Source organism: Ambystoma mexicanum, chromosome 9 (assembly GCF_040938575.1).
Source record: "Ambystoma mexicanum isolate Mex_15411 chromosome 9, UKY_AmexF1_1, whole genome shotgun sequence".
Taxonomy (NCBI): Eukaryota; Metazoa; Chordata; class Amphibia; order Caudata; family Ambystomatidae; genus Ambystoma; species Ambystoma mexicanum.
The window spans coordinates 1,535,818,581-1,535,845,315 of record NC_090931.1 but is presented as its reverse complement, the minus strand read 5'-3'; positions in this window follow the sequence as shown (position 1 = coordinate 1,535,845,315).

Below are 26,735 nucleotides of genomic sequence, written 5' to 3'. Positions count from 1 at the left end.
CTTAAGAGAATTTTTAGCATAGTTTCCATCTGAGTGGAAATGAGGCACTTTCTCAAAAATGCACACAGCCTCCACTGATAAATTGCAGCTAATAAAGTGATGCCCAGTTCATGACGTAACCAGGAGAAGGGAACACACTGGGGTAGATGCAATACTCTACGCCAACATTTTGCTTCCCATTTGTCAAAAAATCAGAGCAGACCGGGCAACATCTGTTTCTAAACCGTAAGTTATGGTAGTAATGACCTTCATTTTCCAGAATATCACTGCTGCAGTAACCGAAAATTTGCCATATCGAATGCGAGCCTGAGATGTAGCGGATATAAGTTTACACTCAATCTGACTAAGATGTTTAGTGGGTATGTATATGCTGCAACGATTAATAATTTCACATTGTTAATGGACCAACGTTTCACGGTGTGGCTACCACTCTTTGGGTTGTATAGTACTACTTGTGTTTTTGAGGTATTGACTGAGTTCATTTGTGGTTATATATGAATCAAATGCAGTCAATTTTTGCAGCCCAGAGGGAGTCTTGGATATTAAAATGATGTCATCAGCATACATGAGGGCTTTTATGGGAACACCATTGATTCTTGGGGAGTCAGATTGTACAATACCAAAATTATATTTAAAGTCATGAATGAAGTAGTTAAAAATTACTGAGGCCAATATGCAGCTTTGCTTGAGGCCATGTGATGTAGAAACGAGCCTTGAAATTAGACCATTCAGGTTGATTATAATTTGGACAGAAGTGGATAAATGAAAATTGTAAATTATATCAGAGAGCGTTGCAGGACACTTGTCTCTGGCAAGTTTTGGCATCAGTTGGACTCTAGAAATCGAGTCGAAGGCCGAATGTAAATCTGCAAAGTCAAAATAGATCTGCTGTTTTAAGGAATGGAATTGTAATTTTAGAGCATTGAGACAACAAATTTACAGTCGTACCCAGGCCTGTGATAAAACCTGATTGTTGTGGATCTCGATGATGGCAATGCGAGGTCCATGCACAAAAATCTCTGAGAACAAATTTGGCTAAATGTTTTCCCGGTGTGTCAAGTAGAGCGATAGGTCTGTAGTTCTTTGGTAATGACCGATCCCCCTTTTTAAAAAATGGGTACAATGATTGACATGTGCCAGGAAGTAGGTGTCATGATGCCTACCCCCGGGCATCAGGACCCAAGGCCATCAGCTCCGGGAGCAGGCATCCAGACATTTATTTAAACCTCAGCAGCCCCGGCTAGGGGCTGTCTGGGTTCAGTCCTCAGGCTCATCATAGAAATCAGTCCTGGCGCCATAGGCGCCAGGCTCATAGACTTTACTTACCTGATGCAGACCATGCTGCAAAAGAGTCCAAGCCAACATGCCTGGATGGGACTATTTTGTTACAGGGACCATTTTTTACTCGGGCGTGGCTCTAAGGAACTTCTTACCTGGAACTACTTTGGAGGCTATTTAAACCATACCCCAACAGCAGCACACGCTTCGCGTTATTCTGCATCCAGCAGCATGACGCTCACCGTGCCTGCAGCCAGCATCCAGTCTTCTGCCATGCCCGCCTCGAATCCAGAGCTCCTAGAATAAAGAGGAAGAAAAGGACAAGGTTAGAAAACGAACTTTATTTGATTCCTTACCTGATTCCGGACCCAGCACATCTCTGAGCCTGGAAAGGACATTATTCCAGCACACGCCGCATCACCAGCAGCAGCGCTGTGTTATACTCACTAGTCCACAGCATCTTTTGATCTTTTGACTCGGCGCTGCCTCCATCATTTTCTTCGTTGAAACCCAGCACCTGGAAGGAACAACAAAAGAAAACACAAGGTGAGCCGTGAGAACCGACAAAGAAAATCTCTTTTGCCACCATAGGCTTACCTGATTTATCACCGGAGGCATTACTCTTTAATTCGCCGCATCTTCTTACCTTTTCGACATCACATTGTCTTGAGGAGGTATTTTTGACAATGTCTGACTCCAGGTTTGAACCTACCGAGACAGCTTTAAAAAAGGTAGCTAGAGAGTTCTTCGATATTATCGGGGCAGCCATGTTTTTGGACTTTTTAATCAAAGATTGGCGTGGAATCATTTTCTTTTTTGTTTTTTAGATTTTCGGGGAATGGGAGGAAAATCAGGGAAAAGTGCGGTATTCGGACGGGGTGCTTCCATGTCCGGAACAACTTCACCTCTCTCAATTAAGATGTCTGGGGGCGAAGACTCAAGTTCTTGTGGAAGACTCGCCCATGAGGCATCTCCTGTCTGTGGGTTATCGCTGCGGCCTAGAGTTTCGATAGGTCGAATAATTTCTGAAAAGGCAGGCACTGAGGGAAAAGTTATGGCGTCATCTGTGATGGAAATAGGTGACGACATGACAAGGGTAATGGAATGGAGGGCAAAGATTTTAAAGTTGCAATCCATTCACATATGGAGTTTGAGTAGTCTGTTTAGATGCTTTTTCATCTCGTCGTTCCAGCAGTTTAAAAACACTCACAATGATGGTATTAATGGCTGTAAGAGTGATTTCTAACATCATAGGTTGAGAAGAAGGAGGATGATCTGTAATCTAGACTAAAACAAAAGAGTCCGTACTGCTATAAATTCAATTGATAGTTAGTTCAAGTAACAAGTTATTTGACAGGGTGTACCACAGGGGTATCACTCAAATTCGTAGGCTGTAGCAGACTCCGAAAGCAATCAGGGTAGTCTCATATTTGAAAAACAGTAAAAAATATTTATTTAGCAAAGAAATAGGTGTGTAAATAGTACATGAACTAGATATAAAACAATGTAACAAACATTTAAATGCATTTGTTTGATGGTTAGAAGGTTGATAGTTGAAAAAATATTGAAAAAACAAAAACCCAAATGTAAGTTTTTCTTCAAACTTTTAAACAAAATAAACGAAAGAGAATTCTAAAAGAAACTGGACAACAAACTGCCAACTGAATGGTGACCGAAACCTAAGCCAACATACTTATTTATGGCTTATATATGGCCACTGCACAAGTTATTTTCAAAGAATTGGCAGAAATAAAATTGTTCTATGTCCTACGACTTGTTAACAGGTCTGCCTACGTGTGCGTGTCAAAAATGAGTGACATAAACAATAAATGTAAATTGACATCAATAAACCACGTTTCGGCAACAATGCCAGCTGTCTGCCCAATAGTTCCATAACATAGTTAAGGGTTGCCTTCCTCAGGGCGAAATACCACACACCAACTGGACCCTGTGGGGAAGCAGACAGAAACAAGGTAAATAATATGAAAGAGATGATCCCTTTCTGTTCAACTACCCAAATTGCTTAAAGAGAAAGTCACACGCCCAAAGGCATAAAAATTACCGAGTAAATTAGCTGTGGGTGAGTGGAGATGACCAGGCGCGTGGTGGGCCAAGAAGCCCAGTGCAAAGCGTCTGGGTGGGTGGAAGCGGGGTTACCCACGGCGGGACTACATCAGAGAAGGGGTCACAATGGAGAAGAACACACTCTCTGAAAATTGAATGAAAAAAGTTTCGGAGACGGGTGCACAAATAATGCTAAAAAGTGATATATTATTGAGAAGTGGTTAAAAAACTACCTTTCAATAAATGTTAGTTGAGAATGCTAGAAGGGATGTCTTCCTAAGGTAGCGTTCAGCGGAGCACCTGGAAAGGCTCCTAGGGCCCGAAAGTTGACATCAAGTTGGAGGACCTAAAAATAAAATATGCATGTAAATATGCATGATTTTGTTTTTTGAAAGCACGCGAGTGCTACGTGTCCCAGTGAAAATTGGCAAGTGCCTACCTTAAAGGGTGAGGGTGGACCCAGCTGAGAATTAGCTGTGGTGCTGGCTGCAAAGGGCAGACAACCTCTTGCCTTCAGAGCGGAGAGCGATGTGTGCTGCCTCTGGACAAAGAGGAAGAAAAGAAGGCAAATGGAGGCTTAAATAGAGCTTCCCGGGAACCGCATCAACAAAGGTAGATGCGGGAATACACAGGAATTAGTGCGAGGCTAGTTTCAAGGAAGCAGGTTCTCGTTACCTTGAGTTTGGCTCAGGGCTGCCGGCTGGCTAGTAACTTCACGTCGTCCGGCACTGCAAGACGCTCAGAAGCGTGTGCTTGCAAGTAGCAAAGCTGAGGCGAGGGCGTTGGTCTGAAAGGCCTTTTCCTATTGGGTCCCATCTGGAAGGGACTGGATTGGTTGGAGTCTGACGTGCCTCCTGATCCAATGGATCTAATTGGTTACTGGGCAGCCCAGCGCCTGGAAGGCTTTTCAGGCTCAGCTCCTCAGTCACGTGAAACGCCAAGTCGCAGGAGAGGCCGGCGGTGACGCGAGACGCCCAGCTGCAGTGAGTGACACTGGCGATTGTTAGGCCAGCCACAAGGCGGGAAGCAATCCCGAGAAATGTGAAATGATGTAATTCATTTCAAGACTGGAAGAGGTGCGTTTCACACAAAAGAGGCAGGCGAGCAAATGCAACACTGGGCACGTACAGAGTGAAACTCAAAAGGATTGGGCAACGTTCAGTTAACAATTGACAAATAACAAGCTTAAGTAAGAAGTGTGAATGAACACACAAAGCACAAATTGGAAGTCAGCTGGCTGACAGTAATTTTCAATGCAGGAACAATACAGAACCTGCAATCACAGACTCCATTTTTATTGTGTGGTGATAATAGAAACCGCCGAGAGACTCAGAAATCCAAAGCAGGGGGAAGAGAAAAGTTAAGATAAGGAGGAGAAAGGGTGCTCAGGATATTGGAAAGAAATCCTCATTCAAACCGTTAGTGTGGGTGAATAAACAGTAAATCCAACATGGCTCCTCTCCTGGAAGCCATTCATCGGCTCTCCAGGATGCCACTCATCTCCTCTCCCGGAAGCCATTCATCTCCTCTCCCGGAAGCCATTCATCTCCTCTCCCGGAAGCCATTCATCTGCTCGCCCAGAAGCCATTCATCTTCTCTCCTGGAATGATTCATCTCCTCTCCTGGAAGCCACTCTCCCGGAAGCCATTCATCTGCTCTCCCGGTACAATTCATCCGCTCTCCCGGAAGCCATTCACCTGCTCTCTCGGAAGCCACTCTCCCGGAAGCGATTCATCTCCTCTCCCAGAAGCCATTCATCTCCTCTCCCGGAAGCCATTCATCTGCTCTCTCGGAAGCCCCTCTCCCGGAAGCGATTCATCTCCTCTCCCAGAAGCCATTCATCTCCTCTCCCGGAAGACGCTCTCATGGAAGCCGTGCATCTCCTCTCCCGGAAGCCATTCATCTCCTGTCCCAGAGCCATTCATCTTCTCTCCCAGAAACCGCTCTCCCGGAAGTCATTCATCTGCTCTCCCGGAAGCCGCTTTCCCTGAAGCTGTTCACCTGCTCTCCCAGAAGCCATTCATCTCCTCTCCCGGAAGCCATTCATCTGCTCTCACTGAACCATTCATCTCCTCTCCCGGAAGACGCTCTCCCGGAAGCCATTCATCTCCTCTCCCGGAAGCCATTCATCTCCTCTCCCGGAAGCAGCTCTCCCAGAAGCCATTCACCTGCTCTCCCGGAACCATTCATCTCCTCTCCCGGAAGCTGCTCTCTCTGAAGCTGTTCACCTGCTCTCCCATAAGCCATTCATCAGCTCTCCCGGAAGCCATACATCTCCTCTCCCGGGAAGCCATTTATCTGCTCTCACGGAACCATTCATCTCCTCTCCCGGAAGACGCTGTCCCGGAAGCCATTCATCTCCTCTCCCGGAAGCCATTCATCTTCTCTCCCAGAATCCGCTCTCCTGGAAGTCATTCATCTGCTCTCCCGGAAGCCGGTCTCCTTGAAGCTGTTCACCTGCTCTCCCAGAAGCTATTCATCTCCTCTCCCGGAAGCCATTCATCTGCTCTCACTGAACCATTCATCTCCTCTCCCAGAAGCCATTCATCTCTTCTCCCGGAAGCCATTCATCTCCTCTCCCGGAAGCCATTCATCTCCTCTCCCGGAAGCCGCTCTCCTGGAAGCCATTCATCTCCTCTCCCGGAAGCCGCTCTCCCTGAAGCTGTTCACCTGCTCTCCCAGAAGCCATTCACCTGCTCTCCCATAAGCCATTCATCTGATCTCCCGGAAGCCATTCATCTGCTCTCCTGGAAGCTATTCATCTGCTCTCCCGGAACCATTCATCTCCTCTCCCAGAAGCCGCTCTCCTGGGAGCCATTCACCTGCTCTCCCAGAAGCCATTCATCTGCTCTCCTGGAAGCCGCTCTCCCGGAAACCATTCATCTGCTCTCCCAGAAGCCATTCATCTCCTCTCCTGGAAGCCATTCATCTGCTCTCCTGGAAGCCATTCATATGCTCTTCCAGAACCATTCATGGGTTCTCCGGAAGCCATTCATCTCCTCTCCCCTCGGAAGGCTTCATCTGCTCTCCCAGAAGCCATTCATCTGCTCTTCCGGAAGCCATTCATCAGCTCTCCCGGAACCATTCATCTCCTCTCCTGGAAGCCATTCATCTGCTCTCCTGGAAGCCACTCATCTCCTCTCCCGGAAGCCATTCATCTCCTCACCCGGAAGCCACTCTCCCGGAAGCCATTCATCTCCTCTCCCGGAAGCCATTCATCTCCTCTCCCGGAAGCCATTCATCTGCTCTCACGGAACCATTCATCTCCTCTCCCGGAAGACGCTCTCCTGGATGCCATTCATCTCCCCTCCCGGAAGCCATTCATCTCCTCTCCCGGAAGCCATTCATCTCCTGCCCCGCAACCATTCATCTTCTCTCCCAGAATCCGCTCTCCCGGAAGTCATTCATCTGCTCTCCCGGAACCATTCATCTCCTCTCCAAGGAGCCGCTCTCCCTGAAACTGTTCACCTGCTCTCCCAGAAGCCATTCATCTGCTCTCCCGGAAGCTATTCATCTCCTCTCCCGGAAGCCATTCATCTCCTCTCCCGGAACCATTCATCTCCTCTCCCGGAAGCCGCTCTCCCGAAAGCCATTTATCTGCTCTCCCGGAAGCCATTCCTCTCCTCTTCTGGAAGCCATTCACCTGCTCTCCCGGAAGCCATTCATCTCCTCTCCCAGAAGCCATTCATCTCTTCTCCCCCGGAAGGCTTCATCTGCTCTCCCAGAAGCCAATAATCTCCTCTCCCGGAACCATTCATCTGCTCTCCTGGAAGCCATTCATCTCCTCTCTCGGAAGCCATTCATCTCCTCTCTCGGAAGCTGCTCTCCCAGAACCATTCATCTGCTCTCCTGGAAGCCATTCATCAGCTCTCCCAGAAGCCATTCATCAGCTCTCCCAGAAGCCATTCATCAGCTCTCCCAAAGCCATTCATCTATTCTCCCGGAAGCCATTCATCTCCTCTCCGGGAAGCCATTCATCTCCTCTCCCGGAAGCCATTCATCTGCTCTCCCGGAAGCCACTTTTCCCGAAAGCCATTCATCTGCTCTCCCGGAAGCCATTCATCTGCTCTCCCGGAAGCCGCTCTCCTGGAAGCCATTCATCTCCTCTCCCGGAAGCCGCTCTCCCAGAAGCCATTAATCTCCTGTCCCGGAAGCCATTCATCTCCTCTCCCGGAAGCCATTCATCTCCTCTCCCGGAAGCCATTCATCTGCTCGCCCAGAAGCCATTCATCTTCTCTCCTGGAACGATTCATCGCCTCTCCTGGAAGCCACTCTCCCGGAAGCCATTCATCTGCTCTCCCGGTACAATTCATCCGCTCTCCCGGAAACCATTCACCTGCTCTCCCAGAAGCCCCTCACCCAGAAGCCATTCATCTGCTCTCCCGGAAGCCATTCTTCTCCTCTCCCGAAAGCCATTCACCTGCTCTCCCAGAAGCCCCTCTCCCGGAAGCCATTCATCTGCTCTCCCGGAAGCCATTCATCTGCTCTCCCGGGAGCCATTCATTTGCTCTTCCGGAACCATTCATCTGCTCTCCCGGAAGCCATTCATCTGCTCTCCCGGAAGCCATTCATCTCCTCTCCCAGAAGCCACCCATCTGCTCTCCCGGAAGACATCCATCTGCTCTCCCGGAAGCCATTCATCTCTTCTCCCGGAAGCCATTCATCTGCTCTCTCTTCTCCCAGAAGCCATTCATCTCCTCTCCCGGAAGCCATTCATCTCCTCTCTCGGAAGCCATTCAATTAATCTCCTCTCCTGGAAGCCATTCATTTCCTCTCCCGGAAGCACCACTATCTGTGTTTTTAACGCTTAATGTTTAGGTTGTTGGCTGTGTATATTTTAGCAGCCTATCGTTCACCATAGGCCACTTGAGAAAGAAGCAGCTTGCGAGTATGTCCTTAATACATGGCAGTGACCATCCACCGCTATTATGAGCCAGCGGCCACTGGCCCCACAGAACTGAAAATGAAAAGGGGCCAAACACACACCTGCTTGAGCCAGTTTCTGTATTCCCATATCAAGGGATGCAATCTGCAGGAGGGGAGGGGAAGGACTGGGGTTAATTGAGGATTCTAGAATCAGACTTCCTTAAACACTCCCTGGGGGCTCCTGAACCGCTCCAGGTTGAGTGTAAAGAGCTTGGGCGATGGGAAGGGAGGAATGCCAACTGCGGAGGCCCTCTGGCTGCATGGGAATCGCCATTGCAATGCTGCTGTCCCATGTGGACATTGGAGCTTTACAGGGGGAGGGCTGGAGCCGCAAGGGCTTCCCCTTCATTCGCTCTCAGTAATTGATAGCTGTAAGGTTAATTTGAGTCCCAGGGAAGGGCTTTAGAGGGCATAGTCTATCCGGAGGTAGAGCAATCTGCTACGCCATAGATGGGCAGTCCACGCTGAAACTGCCGCTACCCCGATTCTCGGACCTTCTTCCCTTGTGTGCACCTCTAGTATCTCCAGGAGTGGGGGCCAATCTCTGGGAAGTCATGCACTCTATCGGCTTTGGTTCAAAAATATAGAAATCAGATCCAGGCCAACCATTGTGCACGTGCTGAGTTCATGCCTCATCAGAATGTAACCACGTGGACTTACTCTACTGTGGAATATACTGCGGTTCCATGACACGAATAACGCAATGCCGACTCTTGTGAAAGTGTGTGAGCCCACTGGGAAAAGGTGCACATTCCATGCACCAATACTTCTTGGCAGAACCAAAGATACAACCAATACCATATGGGGGATTCCCCAGAATTTCTCCCCCTTCCTAAACTAAACCTGCATGGAACTCCAGTGGAGTCAGAGGACTCAGAGTGACTTCAAACAATAGAGGCAGGAGAATACTAGGGGATATGTTCTCAGGAGTGATCCGGTGGTTTGCGTGCCCTCTCCCGTTCCGAATAGGAGCGGTTTGCAACCCCTACCCCCCCTTTTCTGAGTGGGAGTTCTCTTAAGACAATTCTTTACCACAAGTAGTTTTAATATGAACTCCTCCTGCTAAAGATGTCCTTTTGCGCTTAGTCTCCGACGTCTTGGGTTTATCCTGCCCACAGCGCCAAGACATATTTAGGTGGTAGAGCGCTTTATAATTTATAGTAACAAAACATATTAACGTAACAAACAGAACCGGTTCTACGACCATTGGCGTCCACAGGACCCATGATACATGACAACTCATATTTCCTAACTCTCCTTTTTGCCCCTAACCAACTACTCGGGCCAGGATAGTAGTCATGTTCAGCCGCCACACTCCAGCACGAGGCCAGAATGGACTGGGTCATGCCGCCATTTGACCCTTACATTGATCCGTCATCAGTGGGCCCCAGGTGGGATATCTGGCTGCAGAGATTCGAGATCATGATGAACTGCAAGGAGATCATCACTCCCAGGATAATGTGCTCCCACCTTTTACTAAACATGGGGGATGGTGTCTTCCACACGTTCAACTCACTGGCCAACACTGGCGCCTCAGATGACTATGATCTGGCAAACCATTCCGGTTACCACACATTAATCTCAATGTGTTTGCCAAAGAGTCCCAGTGTTGTATAGTTAGCCACGCTTTTTTCAATTATTAGTATTCATCTTCGCGAGATCTCCCTCTTGTGGCTCCTTTTTAAATGTCCCTTTTAGGGGTGCATCTTGTTAGTAGTGCTGCTACCTTTATCGGGCTAGATTTCTTTCAGGACGCTGCCTTCCCCAGCAAGACGAATACTAATAATTGAAGAACCTGTGGCTAACTATACAATACTGGGACTCTGAATACCTCGATTTTATATGATGATGTCCTGTTAGAGAAACTTAGAACTGAGGCTGAATACTTTGTGATGGAGAATCAATCAGATGAACTTTGTATGAAAACTACTTGGGAAGCGTTCAAGTGTACAATGAGGGGCCTTGCTTTGGGTTTATCCTGTAGCAAAAGGAAGAAACTGGACACTGAAGCCCGTATTGTTGAGGTAATAAGTGACCTGGTACATGGACCGCATGACCTTGAAAAAAGAAGGGAATTGAGGAAGCTGAAGAAAGAATTGAATGATATTGTATGTGCAAAAGCAGAAAGAGACTTATATAGGATCAAATGTGCTTACTTCGAACGGGGAGAGAAGTGTGACAGGTGGCTTGCTTATAGGTTGAGACAACAACTCTCGGAAGGGGCTATAACTTCGATTGAGGATGGAAATGGAGTGACCACTTTTAGCCCGCGTGAGATTAATTTGGTCTTTAAAGATTTCTATACGGCCCTGTATAAGAATGAACCTGGTATTACTGGTCTAGGTGAACATTTCTTGGATAACCTGAATGTTCCGAAAATTACAAATGATGATAGGGAAGGTTTAAACAGACAGGTGACTATTGATGAGATCAGGTATGCCATTAGTAGATTGAATTCTGGGAAATCACCTGGGCCTGATGGATTGCCGGTCGAGTTTTATAAGATTCTTCCAGAGGCGGCTTTGGGACTTTTGAGAGATACGTACATTGAATCTAAGGAGGTGGGCTTATTGCTGGTGTCTACGAACCACCCTACCATCTCGGTCTTCCTAAAGAAGGGTAAGGACAGTAACCTACCTTCTAGTTATCGTCCAATAAGTTTGGTAAATACTGACAATAGGATCTTGGCTAAAGTGCTTGCTTTGCGTATTGAACAATTGTTGCAAAGACTTATATACACAGATCAATCAGGCTTCGTTAAGGGTTGTAGAACTTCCAGCAACATCCGGAATCTGTTGTTGACCTTTTTGCAGGCCCGGAATCTTGATGAAGATTTGGCTGTGTTCTCTCTTGATGCTGACAAGGCTTTCGACCGAGTTAATTGGCAATATTTGTTTTCAGTCTTGCGTGCTATGAATCTGGGGGAAGAATAATATTATTTAGCTTGCACTTTTGTATGCTCACCCCACAGCAGATGTTGAGACGAATGGTTTGCTTTCGGGATCTTTTGACCTACCGAGTGGTACGTGGCAAGGTTGACCACTCTCACCATTACTGTCTGTGCTAGCCTTTGAACCTCTTGCTATTGCTTTAAGGTATGATTTAAGCCTAAAAGGTGTGTCCTTTGGTGGGGTTGAACAAAAAACATGGTTCTACGCGGACGATCTTTTTTTTTACGGGATTTGGAGACATCATTGCCTTCATTGATGAACACACTTGATCGGTTCCATGAAGTGGCCGGTTATAAAATTAATTGGTCAAAGTCTGAGGTTCTGACAGTTACTGCACGCTGTGATAAGTCTTTAGTAACTAGCTTTGGTTTTCAATGGTGCGTGGAAAAAATAAAGTATTTGGGTGTCTGGTTAACTCCAGTTGTAGGTGATATGGTGGAGGAAAATATGGGTGAGGCCTGCAGGGATCTGAAATTGAGTACCCAAAGGTGGTCGGTTTTGCATTTATCACTTTGGGGCAAGGTGAATGCTCTGAAGATGCATGCCGCACCCAAAATCAATTAAATTGTGAGTATGCTCCCCCTGAAGATTAGTCAACATTATTGGAAATTGATTGATGCCTTATTACAATCCTTCATTTGGGATGGGAAGCCTCCACGACTTAAACTTTGGAAGCTTCAGCTTCCTGTTGAGAAGGGGGGGAGGGGGCCCGGGATACCAAATTTTAAGGCGTACCATTTGGCGTTCTCATGTCAGTTTTTCCTTCCTTTTCTGGGGGATTCCCCTGGTGACTGGGCTGTTGCGGAAGCACGCATGATGGGCCCTCTTGCACCGAGAGCAATTTTTACAACTATCAACAGGCATGGTACAAGGTGTCCCTTGACTGAGTTCCTGAGGGATGTGTGGAAAGGTATTTATGATTTGTGTGGTTCTGTTGCCCTGAAGTCGCCTGATGCCTCTATCTGGCTGAATAAAGCAATTACAGACGGCGGCAGGACTTTGTTCTGGCCGGAGTGGTTTGTAGGTGGAATTCATTGGATTGGTGATCTGTACAGGAATGGGAGTTGGATTGAAAGCGAGGAGTTGGGCGCAAATTTCAATGTTTTCTGTTGCAGATTACAGGAAACTGAAAAGATGTATTGGTGAGGTTGACTGTAATGGGTCTGTATGTTTGGAAACATTCTCTGGGGCAATCGTTCACTTGCTAGCAAGGTATATCGTCAAATTGTTGCAAACTATAAAGAGAACTCTGATCTAATGAATGAAGGGAGTAGAAGATTGGGGTGTGAAATCACTTCTGATGTGTGGCTTGAGATGTGTACTAACGTGAAGATTTGCTCGATCAGTTTGAGTGAACGCTCAAGACAAATTAAAATTCTCAATAAGGTTTACTGGTGCCCGGAAAGACTTAATAAGAGGGGTATGTCAGACTCTGATGTTTGTTGGTGTTGTGGAAATGAGGTGGGCAGTATGGAACATTTACTCTGGGATTGTGTTCGAGTCCGAAGTTTTTGGCAGGATGTATGCACCATGTGCTTACAGGTTCTGAATCAAAATATTGATTTAGATTTCAAAACAATGGTTTTGGGTAGTAGTGCTTTACTTGAGGACCTATCGCTGTCGGAAAAAAAGGTTCTATTCAGGGGTGCATCTATTTCAAAAAAATGATTTTAAGGGGCTGGAAATCCCCAATCCCACCAAACTCTCATGACTGGATTGCAGAAATGAACTGTTTAGCGAGTATTGAGAAGGTCATTTTCACAAGGATGGGGAAAGTACATTTGCATACAAGGGTCTGGGGTGCTTTCTTGAGTATGTACTTGTTAGGAAGAATTCTCTGTTTAGGCTGAATTTCCTAACCTAGTGAGTCCCCCAGCAGCTTTGCTGGATTTTTGGGGTTTATTTTTTTCTCCTGCCAAGAGTGAGACTCTTTTATCCTCACTCTTGGACATGACTTGAGAGTGTTCTCTGTGACTTGCTATGTGCTTATGGGCTAGGCAGGGTCTGCAACCTTTGGCTCCCAGATGTGTTTGGACTACCATTCCCATCCGGCCTGTACAGCATAGTCAATGTCAGGAGATCATGGGAGTTGTAGTCCGAAACATCTGGAGAGCCACAGGTTGCAGACCCTTTTTCCCATAGGCCATCATTGGTTTTTGAATGTGTGCTACACAGCACCCTCAGTGCAGTAGCACAGGGGTGTCTTAGAGACCCCCAAACATAGACTCCACACCCTGGGACTGACTACTGTCTCCCTGGGTCTGTAAAGTTACCATTGACTTTACTAGTCTTAACTTAGGAACTTAACCAGTACAAACCATCTTACTGTGAAAGTACTGGTAGGGGCAATTAGATTGCCCCTGGGTCTGTTGTCGAGGGGGTACTGTCCCGTCCCCCCTCGCCGAGTTCTGGCTGGTGGCAGTGGATACCACGAAAATATTCCACCGGAATATTTCCCAATGGGATTTCCCATTGGTTTTTGATGCACCACTTTTTGGTGCAATGTTAAAGATACCGCCGGTTTATTTATTTAATATAAATTCACCGGTTGGGATTTTTTGCCGGAACTCGCCGCCAAAATGGCATCTAGGTTCACTTCAGTAACCCTGAACCCGAGTCGAGCCTTTGTTCCACTTTTGGCGGGCTTCTGCACAGAAGCCCTCCAAAGTGGTGCCATTCTGTCTGGGTACCACAGGGGGTGTGGGAGGGGGTTTAGGCACCCTGGACCGAGTTGCCTTGCCAACTCACGTCGCACTCTAGTGTGATTGGCCTAAGTGGTGAGCCACCCCGCTCACCACTTAGCATGTTTGAGTGACAGCTAGGCTGTATGAATGGGGGTTTGCTGCATAAAAGCAGGGTCTTTGGGACTGGTTCTTCAGAAGTCGCCACAGGACCTAAGAGGCCGAAGAGGGAGAAGCCGAGCCGACCTGCCAAGACGACACCACCGGTGAAGCCCTGCAGAATCGTCTCACCACTTTTCCCGACGACAGAGGAGATCTCCCACCGGAGAGTCTTCTTCCCTTAACTGGTGGGGACAACCAGTTGCTGCCTTCTTTTCGCCATCCCGAAGCATCTCGTGGCCGCCTTGCCTGTGCCAAGCACCCCAGCAACCGGGATACCACTTTTTACCTCAACCGCGAAAGAGGGGTAAAAATCCTTTGTGACCGGAGAACTCCGCGGCTGGCCTCATCCCTGGTAGTGCAACGACCTGCAGCCTTCCTCCCCGTCGAGATCACCTCTTCCTCGGGACGACGCCGCAACTTGCACCCACTACCAGGAACGTCTACCACCGCTGGAGGAATCTTTCCACTTTTAAAGGTACTGTGTTCCGCCCGGCCTCCCTTGCCACCGATTGTACGGGGTAGATTTAGCCCTCGGCTCTCGAACCTGGGTAGGTCTGGGACCCCCTAACTAAACTTTTCAGAACCATAGTAAAACCGTTTTCTACTCACCTGCAAAGACTTGTGACATTGTGTGATCTTGGGCACATTTTCGCCTGGCTCCCTCTAACGCGGGCCCCAAACTAATTCCCCTTGTTCCACCATTTACTGTCTTTGCTAACCTTATGTGAAAAGTGTTTTACCTAACTGCTCTCTTTATTTCTGCCTTTTCCCTCCCTTTTGGTAATACTTGTTGGAGTACCATCTAACGTTAAGCGCTCACCTCTGGTTGGAAATAAGTGGTGTTAACTTAGAATTGTCCAACAAACGATTAGGGATGTACATATGAGTAATAGTAACTGTGTTTGACTTTCTTATCTTTTCTAATGTGCTAGTGTAATTTATGAGTGTACCTTTAATAAATAAGTTTATACTTTTACACCTAGCTCTGGTCAGTGTTTGCTTGTGCTATTGTACCTCTGTACCTATTATGTATCCTCTGTATACTGCCTAACTCTTCTTGAGGGAAGTCTGACTGCTCAGTCACAGCTACCACAGTGAATCTGTGCGCTGCAGACTGCTACCAAGTGGGTTTACTGCCAACACCTGTAGTCTTAAATCTTTTGCAATGGTCCCAGAGGGAACTGCACAGGTTTCTGCCTAACACTGGTGTACAGCGGTGGGATCTGTATTGAGTATACACTTTAGAGTACTTTTGAGATACCTTAGTGCAACTAACCACAAAGCCTAAGCACAAGAAAGAAAAAGTCATTTTTTAACCTGTCTACTATGGAAAGTTATAGTCAAGAGTCCCTTGCTACAAAAACTGCTGATTGTCTAAGACTTCTCTGTAAGCATAAGAATCTCATGACTAAAGGAAAGAAAATAGAGCTAATAGAAAGGTTGTTAGAAAACCAAAGTCTGGAGGATGGTCCAGAGGAACCTATCACTCCAGCAAATGTAGAAAGCAGCAATGATCTTGATATGGAACAAAGTATTGATGATCTTGGGTCAGAACCAGAAGAGGAGGATGAAACTGTTGTAGATAGTCACTCTAGGCCTCTGTCTGCTCTACCAGCTGTACCTACTGGACCTTTGCCAGGTCCCACATTTAGCCCTCAATACTTTGAACTGGAGAAAATGAAACTTGAATTAGAGTACAAGAAACTTAATGCTCAAACTGACAAAGAACTAAGGCTAAGGGAAATGGAGCTCAAGTATGAGCTAGAAATGAAGAAATTGTCTGTTGAGAATGCTTCTCTCTCTGGCTCCTCTAGAAGTTCCAGTCCTAAAAGACCCCGGATGCCTAAGGAATTGATTGGTATGTATGAGCCTAAGTTGGATGTGTTGGATTGGTTGTCTATGTTTGAGTATAATCATGGGCTCCAGAACATCACAGGTAATGAGTTACTCACCTGGTTGTTCTCTAGGCTTCCCCCTGTTGCAACTGATGTGGTAATGGAGTTGGGGGAGGAGGATAGGAAAGAGTATGAATGTGTGAAACTAGCTTTGATAGCTAGGTTTGGGAAGACCCCTTCCCAGTATCTTAAGAGGTTTAGGAGCCTCAAAAAGCATGATGGTACCCCTTGGGCTACCTGGGTGTGTGAAGGGTTGAAAAACTTAGAGGGATGGATTAAGGGTTACAAGGTGAACACTTATGAAGGAATGAGAAATCTTGTAATGATGGAGTCAATTTATGATGCCTGCTCTCCTGAGCTCAGACAGCACTTGGCTGATTCACAGGAATTAGATCCTAGGAAGCTAGCTAAGGCTGCTGACTTGTGGGTTGCCAACAGGGCTACTCAAGGTGCCTTAGCCACATCCTCAGGTCTGAAAAAGCTTTCATCCACTACTGTTCTGCTAGCCCCAGTGTCTCTCCTGGCAGGAGTGTCCTGGCCCTTGATGAGAACACATTGATGAGAACACTGTCGAGATAATACGTTTTAGAGTTTGCTGGTAGAGAGTTATAGATTTCAGCATGTTTCAGCATAAAACACTTAATACACCGCGGAGCGGCGCGGAGTGGCAGTCCTGCAGTATTCCCTCGAGAACCCAGTCTTTCCTTCAGCTCTACTACTGGGGGTGTGTTTCCTGCTACACCCCGCAGCATAAAACACTTAATACACCGCGGAGCGGCGCGGAGAGTGGCAGTCCTGCAGTCATGTCAGGCAGGACGGGCCAGAATACCACCCTACCATTCACGCTACAATCACAGGACACAGAAGATTCGACAAATCGATTCCTAAGAAGTAACGCAAAATTGTTGCGCAAGAACACACCCGCAACCTACCTAGCCAACCCTTACCATTCCCCTACTACTCAGGGAGAAACATTAGATGACCATCCATCACCCCAGAGTCGCGGACTTAATTCACCAGCGCTCCCGGGCAAAGGTCACACGACTTTGGGCAAAAATCCTGGCAAAAAAGCAACTGTTTCGCCCCTAGGTGTTCATGACTCCAAACAACTTCAAGTCCTCAACGAAGCGGACTTACCAGTGGAATACGCCATGAACCAGGTCTCCTACGACGTGGAACCCCCATCGCCCACGCCGCCAATGACCTCCACTCCATCTGCGCTGACTGGCGGGACACCGCCGGGAGCTCCGCGACGGCCCGGAGGGGCGGCCGCGTTGAGTCTCCCGGCCGAGCTACCCGGCCAGCCGCGGGAGGCCGTGTCGGCACGACAGACCGTCGTCGGCGGCCGGCAGCCCCAGGAAGAGAGGCCCGCTCCGGTGGACGGGCCCACACCGGCGGGGCGCCGGGAGCCGTCTGAGGGGCGGACTTCGGCCGCGGAGGCGGTTCCACGGTCTCCCGAAGGGGAGACGACGTCGAGTGCCTTGGCGCCGGCGAGCCTGCAGAGCCAGGCGAGAACAGTTGGCGCCGCCGCGGAAGGCGGCGTCTCCTCCCACCCACGGGGGGTGTCGGGGGCTCTGACTCTCGACCTCCCTGGGGGGTGCCGGCTCGAGGCCCATAATCCACAGCATCCGAGCGCCCCGGGAGCGGAGGGTGCGCTCCTAGCACCGACGAGGGGAGGCGAGTCCACAACAGCGCCCCCTGCAGCTGAAGCCCTGACAGCCCCACCAATTTGCAACGCAGACAACCTCAACCCCGCACCAACCCATTCTAACGCCGATAAAAACGAGGGGATCCTTCTAGACCCACCTCCATCAAGTGAAACAAGGGCCTCACCCTCAAACAATAAAAAAAAAGAGACCTTGACTTCAGGACGTCTCCAACAAAAAAAAAAACATTAACCATGATCCACCAATAAAACAAGGAAAACCCTCGAATCCGGCCAAATCTGCTTCAAAACAGGCGACTGCCTCCAAAACATCATGGGTGCCATTAAAAGCCCCAAGAAAGGGCCTCAAAAAACCCCAACGTCCCTTGAAGCTACTATCAGACTTCTTCCACAAACATTCTAAAGCCATCCAAGAGAAATGTAAAGAACTGACCGACGCAGAAATCCTTGAGGCTGCTGATGCAATTACTCCCCCCCGTAAACATCGCAGGCTGATACAAGCTAATAGAAAAATACTCCATCCCCATACAAAAGAAGACAACAGAGCAGTACCTGCCTGGACACCGACAAAAATGCACTTTTCAGGTCAAGTCACCTCAATAATCCCACAAATAACGTCTGAAAACGAGGGGGGGACAATAACTAAAATCGCAATTGCACCAACTGCACCCATCGACAAACCAGTCGCACCTACAGCCAGCAACACAACGGCCTCAACCTCAGTCCTTATTCAACCTCTTTTGCATAGTCAAAGCAACACCAATCAAGAAACCCTGACCCAACCCCAACCTCTAAATCAAGAGAACCAGGGAGAGGACGGGATTATACTCTCGGTTCACAGTCGGACGTTCTTGGAACCAACAGACCCCCCCACGACGAGCACCACCATATCAACTCCACAAGATTCGGCTCTCGGCAAGGCTCCAAGACCCAGACAAAGCGACAACAACATCAATTAAGGACAACCGCCAGAGACTCTGCCGACCCCTGCAGGCGAGGCTTTCAAACCTACGCAACAGATCCAGGAAAAGGACTCTGAAAGCACCTACCCCGTCAGAGCAAAAAATAGACTTCAGTTTGAGAAAACTTTAGACTCTTTCTACACAAACCTAGACAGTTACAACAACCAAAGAAGACACTCGCTTGACCTTCCCCCCAGAAGGACTTCAGCCGCCACAACGCCAGTCATACGACCATCATCACCCCTCAGAAGTAGACCGTCTCCACATAGGCACACACCGGCAAATGACTCTCAATCCAAGAAACTTGACACCTGTACCCTGATGTCAGCCCTATCGATAGCTCTGAATCCATTCGTCAAATTGTACGAAACAATCGGAGAGACGATGAAAGATCATACGGCGATACAATCGTCAATGCTCCACAAACTAACTTTCTTGGAAGGCTACATCTTGGCCCTAGAAGCAAAGATCCAGCCAACAGAGAAAAAGCAAACTCAAGAAACCCCCATGGCTTCACCTCAACAACAGACTCAACCTATGTGCTCCACCTTACAAGAGACGTCACAAAAAACTTCCCAAGGTACGCAAACTCAATCATTCATCGATTTAACGGAACCCCCTACTATCACGATAGTGAATACCAAGCTACCAAAAGGAGGGAAAGAAGTAAACCCAAAAAAAACCAGACCTGTGACATTTGAACCAATCTTCCAAAAAAGGGGTCCAGTTAACTCAGATACCTTACGTACTCAAAAAGATTCAATAATCCAGTTAAAAGAAAAAGGAACAGCCAACATGCCCCGGAAAGCAAATAAGGACAAACCTGAAACGGAAAATCTTTAAGAGTAGTTGAAACACCCCCAATCGAAGAGGACTTGATGAACATCACCCAACACATTTCAGATCAATCCTCAACCTCAATTCAAGAGGAGCAAGGAACAACAGACCCTCCTACAACACGTCAAACCACACAGGAAATCCTCGACAAAGAACATGAGTTAGCGGAACTACCTTCTTTCACCCACAAAGAACGAAAACAGCGGTCGACCGTGTCCAACCATAATCTAAAAGACCGCACATTGGGAAAGTTGGCAACCGAACCAAACTCCGATCGCCACAATTCAGAAAGGGATAAGCGCGAAGTACAACCTCACCGACAATCACCAAGATCAACCCGAAGATCGTCCAACAATCCCTCCTCTAGCAGATCTAAAACCGAGACACAAAGACCACAAACCAGACCCCATGCTAAGGAACCCACGAGGAGAACCTACAAATCGAAAACGGCTAAATACCATCCAAAACCTCAAACACGATGGATATGGAAATTAGAGCAGATCCCGGGCAACACCGACGAAGTCATTCTAAATAGAAGAGCAGTTATGGACCTGTTCAGCTATATTCCAACACTGAGCCTAGTAAAATCAGCCGATCTCCAGATTGTGGACCCAAGCCACAAGGGCTATAAAGCTATTGCACATCTATACATAGCGTCACAAACAACGCCTTCAAGTCAGCCCTTGAAGATCTTCTAATCATGGGCTATGACCTCACTAAATCATCAAGAGAAATAAACTCACGTGACTATCAAGAAAGCAAGTATCCCCAAGAGCCCAAAAGAAAAACTGAACACCATCCATCGCCGCGACAAACCAGTCCTCTATCTAGGAATAAATCACCTAACACCACCTGGCGGGCCCAAAAACCAACCATGAGAAAAGGGAACCAAAAACATGGCAATACTAGACCCGCTAAAGCCTTAGAAAATTCAACTTCATTGCCCAAGAAAACCGAAAACCCTAAGACACCTAGAAGAACATATCATTCGATGGAACATCAAAAGCTCCAAAGAACAGTCCAAAACGAGTTACATCAGACAGCTGCAACTACACCACAATCCTCGCCTTCTCATTCTTTTTGGTCCTGGCTGCCGAAAGCTCTCAAACAAAACCTACAAAAATAGCCACCCAAGAGAAGGACATGCAGCAACTCCCACAACCATCTGAACTCAAAAGCCCAAGACAAAATAAACATGTGCTCATGGAACACCCGAGATTTTCTCCACCTCACATCCCCAGGATCCACTAATATAACAGACTACGATATCATCTGCCTGCAGGAGACATGGCTCCTCCAACCTCCTGTCCTCGACGGCTACGAGATCCACACAGTGGAGGCCAAGAAGGGCCTACTAGGTCGTCCAACAGCGGGTTTGCTTATCGCAATCCGAAGTGGACGAGGCCTTACAGATTCCAAAGTGGCACCCAAAGGTCCCACTAGGAATTCTGGAGGCCCTGTCCAAATGGTTCCTATTCTACCAGCCCTCATTCAGTGTAATAACATGACAGTGAGGATTCCTGTCAGTGTTCAGACTGAGGTACCTGGGAAAGTCCTGTTGGGGAATGACCTAAGAACTCTAGGAGTCGTGTCACATACCCCCCGGCCTCCCAGTATGGAGAAGCAGAACTTAACCAAATTGGTTAGAGAGGCTACCTTGAAGGACCCTTCTAAGCCTGTGGGACCCTCTACTGAGAACCCCACTACAAGCCCTGGTGTTAGTAAGTTGACCTCTAACCCAGGCACATTTCAGGATAGTATGCTAGGAACATGGGAGCCCCAACCAAGCTCCACCATTGTTCCCCTAGTTTCAGAGTCTCTGACTCCCCCTGCTTCTGAGGAAGAGGTGGATAGACCAACTAGGCCCCTATCTGGACCTGAGAGAACTGGTAATTCTCAGTGCTGGTGGAAAACCAGAAAAGAAAAATCTAAGGCCAAAAACCTTCAGACTGTTGGACCTTCTATAGAAGACCCCAACAAAAATCCTGATGCTAGGGGGGAATCTCCTAAAGTGGGTAAGGTTAGATCTAAGAGGAAGGAGAAGCATGTACCTTACTTATCTCTAACCCCTCCACCCAAGAGGCCTAAGACTCAACCTGCTCCTCACAGAGAGGTGGTGAGGATCCTTGGAGCGCCCTCTCGATCTAAGGGTATCCTTTATAAGGACCCCTTGAAAAAGCCTAACCCAGGTTCAGGAGTTGTACCAACTTCTGAAGGACTAGTCAACCAGTTCCCCTATAACATTAAAAAGACTGATGTTCCTCAAAGGGTTTGTAGGACTTATAGCTTACAAAGGAAAGCCTTTGGGTTAACCATTGAGCACAGGTCAGGGTGTCACCATCAAAATGCTGATGGACTCTCTAGGATGTATGTCATCGACTAGAGGTATGAGGTTCATCCAGGAGTGGATTAAATCCTCCTGTCCCTTAGTCTGGGGGGGGGGGGGGGGGGGGGGGGGGGGAGTGTTAGGAAGAATTCTCTGTTTAGGCTGAATTTCCTAACCTAGTGAGTCCCCCAGCAGCTTTGCTGGATTTTTGGGGTTTATTCTTTTCTCCTGCCAAGAGTGAGACTCTTTTATCCTCACTCTTGGACATGACTTGAGAGTGTTCTCTGTGACTTGCTATGTGCTTATGGGCTAGGGGGTAATTTTCCCCATAGGCCATCATTGGTTTTTGAATGTGTGCTACACAGCACCCTCAGTGCAGTAGCACAGGGGTGTCTTAGAGACCCCCAAACATAGACTCCACACCCTGGGACTGACTACTGTCTCCCTGGGTCTGTAAAGTTACCATTGACTTTACTAGTCTTAACTTAGGAACTTAACCAGTACAAACCATCTTACTGTGGAAGTACTGGTAGGGGCAATTAGATTGCCCCTGGGTCTGTTGTCGAGGGGGTACTGTCCCGTCCCCCCTCGCCGAGTTCTGGCTGGTGGCAGTGGATACCACGAAAATATTCCACCGGAATATTTCCCAATGGGATTTCCCATTGGTTTTTGATGCACCACTTTTTGGTGCAATGTTAAAGATACCGCCGGTTTATTTATTTAATATAAATTCACCGGTTGGGATTTTTTGCCGGAACTCGCCACCAAAATGGCGTCTAGGTTCACTTCAGTAACCCTGAACCCGAGTCGAGCCTTTGTTCCACTTTTGGCGGGCTTCTGCACAGAAGCCCTCCAAAGTGGTGCCATTCTGTCTGGGTACCACATGGGGTGTGGGAGGGGGTTTAGGCACCCTGGACCGAGTTGCCTTGCCAACTCAGGTCGCACTCTAGTGTGATTGGCCCAAGTGGTGAGCCACCCCGCTCACAACTTAGCATGTTTGAGTGACAGCTAGGCTGTATGAATGGGGGTTTGCTGCATAAAATCAGGGTTTTTGGGACTGGTTCTTCAGAAGTCGCCACAGGACCTAAGAAGCCGAAGAGGGAGAAGCCGAGCCGACCTGCCAAGACGACACCACCGGTGAAGCCCTGCAGAATCATCTCACCACTTTTCCCGACGACAGAGGAGATCTCCCGCCGGAGAGTCTTCTTCCCTTAACTGGTGGGGACAACCAGTTGCTGCCTTCTTTTTTTCGCCGTCCCGAAGCATCTCGTGGCCGCCTTGCCTGTGCCAAGCACCCCGGCAACCGGGATACCACTTTTTACCTCAACCGCGAAAGAGGGGTAAAAATCCTTTGTGACCGGAGAACTCCACGGCTGGCCTCATCCCTGGTAGTGCAACGACCTGCAGCCTTCCTCCCCGTCGAGATCACCTCTTCCTCGGGACGACGCCGCGACTTGCACCCACTACCAGGAACGTCTACCACCGCTGGAGGAATCTTTCCACTTTTAAAGGTACTGTGTTCCGCCCGGCCTCCCTTGCCACCGATTGTACGGGGTAGATTTAGCCCTCGGCTCTCGAACCTGGGTAGGTCTGGGACCCCCTAACTAAACTTTTCAGAACCATAGTAAAACCGTTTTCTACTCACCTGCAAAGACTTGTGACATTGTGTGATCTTGGGCACATTTTCGCCTGGCTCCCTCTAACGCGGGCCCCAAACTAATTCCCCTTGTTCCACCATTTACTGTCTTTGCTAACCTTATGTGAAAAGTGTTTTACCTAACTGCTCTCTTTATTTCTGCCTTTTCCCTCCCTTTTGGTAATACTTGTTGGAGTACCATCTAACGTTAAGCGCTCACCTCTGGTTGGAAATAAGTGGTGTTAACTTAGAATTGTCCAACAAACGATTAGGGATGTACATATGAGTAATAGTAACTGTGTTTGACTTTCTTACCTTTTCTAATGTGCTAGTGTAATTTATGAGTGTGCCTTTAAAATAAATAAGTATATACTTTTACACCTAGCTCTGGTCAGTGTTTGCTTGTACTACTGTGCCTCTGTACCTATTATGTATCCTCTGTATACTGTCTAACTCTTCTTGAGGGAAGTCTGACTGCTCAGCCACAGCTACCACAGTGAATCTGTGCGGTGCCAACTGCTACCAAGTGGGTTTACTGCCAACACCTGTAGTCTTAAATATTTTGCAGTGGTCCCAGAGGGAACTGCACAGGTTTCTGCCTAACAGTACTAGTTCTTCAACATTTGTATAATATGATTTTTTTTCTCCTTTTCTTGTCTGCATCTTCTGTATGACTCAATATATGTTATTTTGTGTTCTTTAATTGTATGGTAAAATGTAAAGAACTAAAAAAGAAAAAATACTGGGACTCTGTGGCAACCACATTAAGAAGCTCTGAATTAGAAACTGACAATGACGAGAGTGACAAGTCATCAGTCTTCAACCTGTATCCTATAGAGATACTGTTCTGAAAATGTGAAACTTAGTTGCCTTAAGTAAAATGTACAATCATACACGTAAAAGTACACGCATGAATGACACGAGATGAACACTTGAGAAAGTTTGAACACGTGCATTTGTGGTGCTTTTATAAAGAACTTTATCGATTGAATAATTGCACCAATCAAATCACACCTACACTGTAACTGTGCCTCGAGAAATCCTGGGGAAGGGCAAAACGATTGCACGTGCCTCTAAATGGAGTATGTTGGCACCTTGTAACTTTTTGTAATTTGTGACAATGTTTAAAATAATGTATAATATGTAAAACTGTTATAATTCATTTTGGCTCTTAACCAATACATTAATATAGTCTACTTCACACATGTAAGCATCACTACTTTAAGCTAAGAGCTCAGTGCAAGCAACCCGGCACACCCACACTTTGCACTAGTCCAAAGGTTCCATTCCAGTGAAGTCAAACCCATTGCATACCCGGTCTCGGGAGGATAGCTCAGCGGCAACGTGCTTGCTTTGGAAGCAAAATCGACACAGAAAAACACAATTTGATCCCTGGGTCCGCGCTTAGAAACCTCTGGGTATTAAGCGCCTTATAAATTTACTAGAATATCATACGCATCCAGGGCACTCACCAACACCAAACAGAGGTACATATTGAGAATGAAGCCACAGTAGTCGGGGGTGGGGGGCGGCGCCGCCATTTCCATTCACATCTGTACGGTCAAAAATTCACCATATACACAGACCATAAACTGCTAATCCCGATCTTCACTGGTTCTGTGCCTCCTCCACCGGTGTGGATAAAGTAATGGCCCAATCACTTGCAGCAGTAGGAGTTACACCTCGCCTACCAAGTCAGAGTGAACAGCCCCACAGACTTTCTCTTGCGACATCCACAAGCTATCACAGCAGCAGAAGTGCAGGAGTCAATGGCAACCGAAGACCATGGGCCTCATTACAAATGTGGCGGTCCGGAAACAAGGGTGCCAGTAAGCTCACTGGCAGCCTTGTTTCCGGATCACCATACTATGAGTCTGACAGCTGGGGCCGCTGCGCCCAACAGGTCAGACCCTGCCGGGCACAGCAGCCACAGTAGGGAGAGCCTTCACGGAAGCACCGTTAGCAACGGTGCCGGTGCTTCCCCCACTCCCATAGAGTCCTATGGGACTTTAGGGGAATGGGGACTTACAAAATCCGATGCCTGACTACCCACTCCGCCGGGACTTGTAATGTCCCGGTGGCACCAGGATGTCAGGCGTCTGATTCACTGTTACAGGGTTGGTGGCACCGGCGGGTTACGGCAAACCTTGTAATGAGGCCCCATATCTGCCAAGTGTTCCACACGATGAAACCCAAGGGCATTGGTCTATCTGGCGTTGCAGAAGCCATCCTCCAAAACCTGCTGTGATCTCATGAAAAATGCAGTGATGTTGGGGAACTTAAAGACATTCCTGCGAAACAACCACAGAAGACAGCTCAGGGGTTCCTGCCATGAACTCTCCATTATGTCAGATGGCCTCCTCCTCAGAAGGGTGCAAGTCATCATCCCAAATAGCATTCAAGACCGAGTTGCTGTTCTCACCCATGAAGGGCACCAAGGCCTAGTGCCCACCAAGTCACACATCAAGAGCAGAGTGTGGTTCCAACTTCTGGATTCGAAAGTGGACGAGGTCGTGTCATCCAGACTTCCATGCCAAGCAGCAGGTAACCACGCCCCCACGAGACTGGATCCCATCATTTATGCCCCTCAAGGAAAAATCCCACTGGGAATTGCAAAGGTGCAGAAGAAGGAGGCCGACACAAAGGTTGCATGTTTGTGGGTAAAGACGTTTATTCAGCGAAAACGAGAAAAGAAAACCCATCTATACCAATCTCTAAGCGGGGGTTTCACTGCCTCAACTAAAATATCTAAGGGGACTGCCAGGATGTTTGTCAACTCAAAAAGTGGCCACTGTCCGGTGTCACGAAATCCTTGTTTCTGTCCCTCACATTAGAAACTATAACTAAAGTAGTACCGTTCTGGCTGGTCCCAGGGGAATAACTCCCTTCTCCTGTGTTTGCGTTCCATGTTTGTTGGAACAGTTCTATTCCGTTCAAAAGCAGTCTCATGTCTCACACGTTGCCAGGGGGAATAGCTCCCATCCCCTGATAGTAATGTTCCAAACAATACCAATAACGTATACTCCTGTATAGACCCAAGAGCTTTGGTACTCCTTCTTGGTGGGTCAGGAAAATGTGTCCCTTCTGACTTCTAGTTTCAGATAGCCTGGTGGAATGATTCCCTTCCCCAGGCCTTCTTGGATTTAACTGCCGTTCTGAGCTACCAGGAGAATTACTCCTTTTTCCTTGTATTGATATTGAAATTGATATTTTATTTGTAGCGCGCTCATCCACAAGTGATTCAGAGCACGGCGAGGCAGGAGAGGAGAATAAAAACAACGATCTTACTAAGTCCATTGACAGTGAGAACATGCAAGGGGAGAGGGAAGGGGGGGGAAGTGCAGGAGAGTG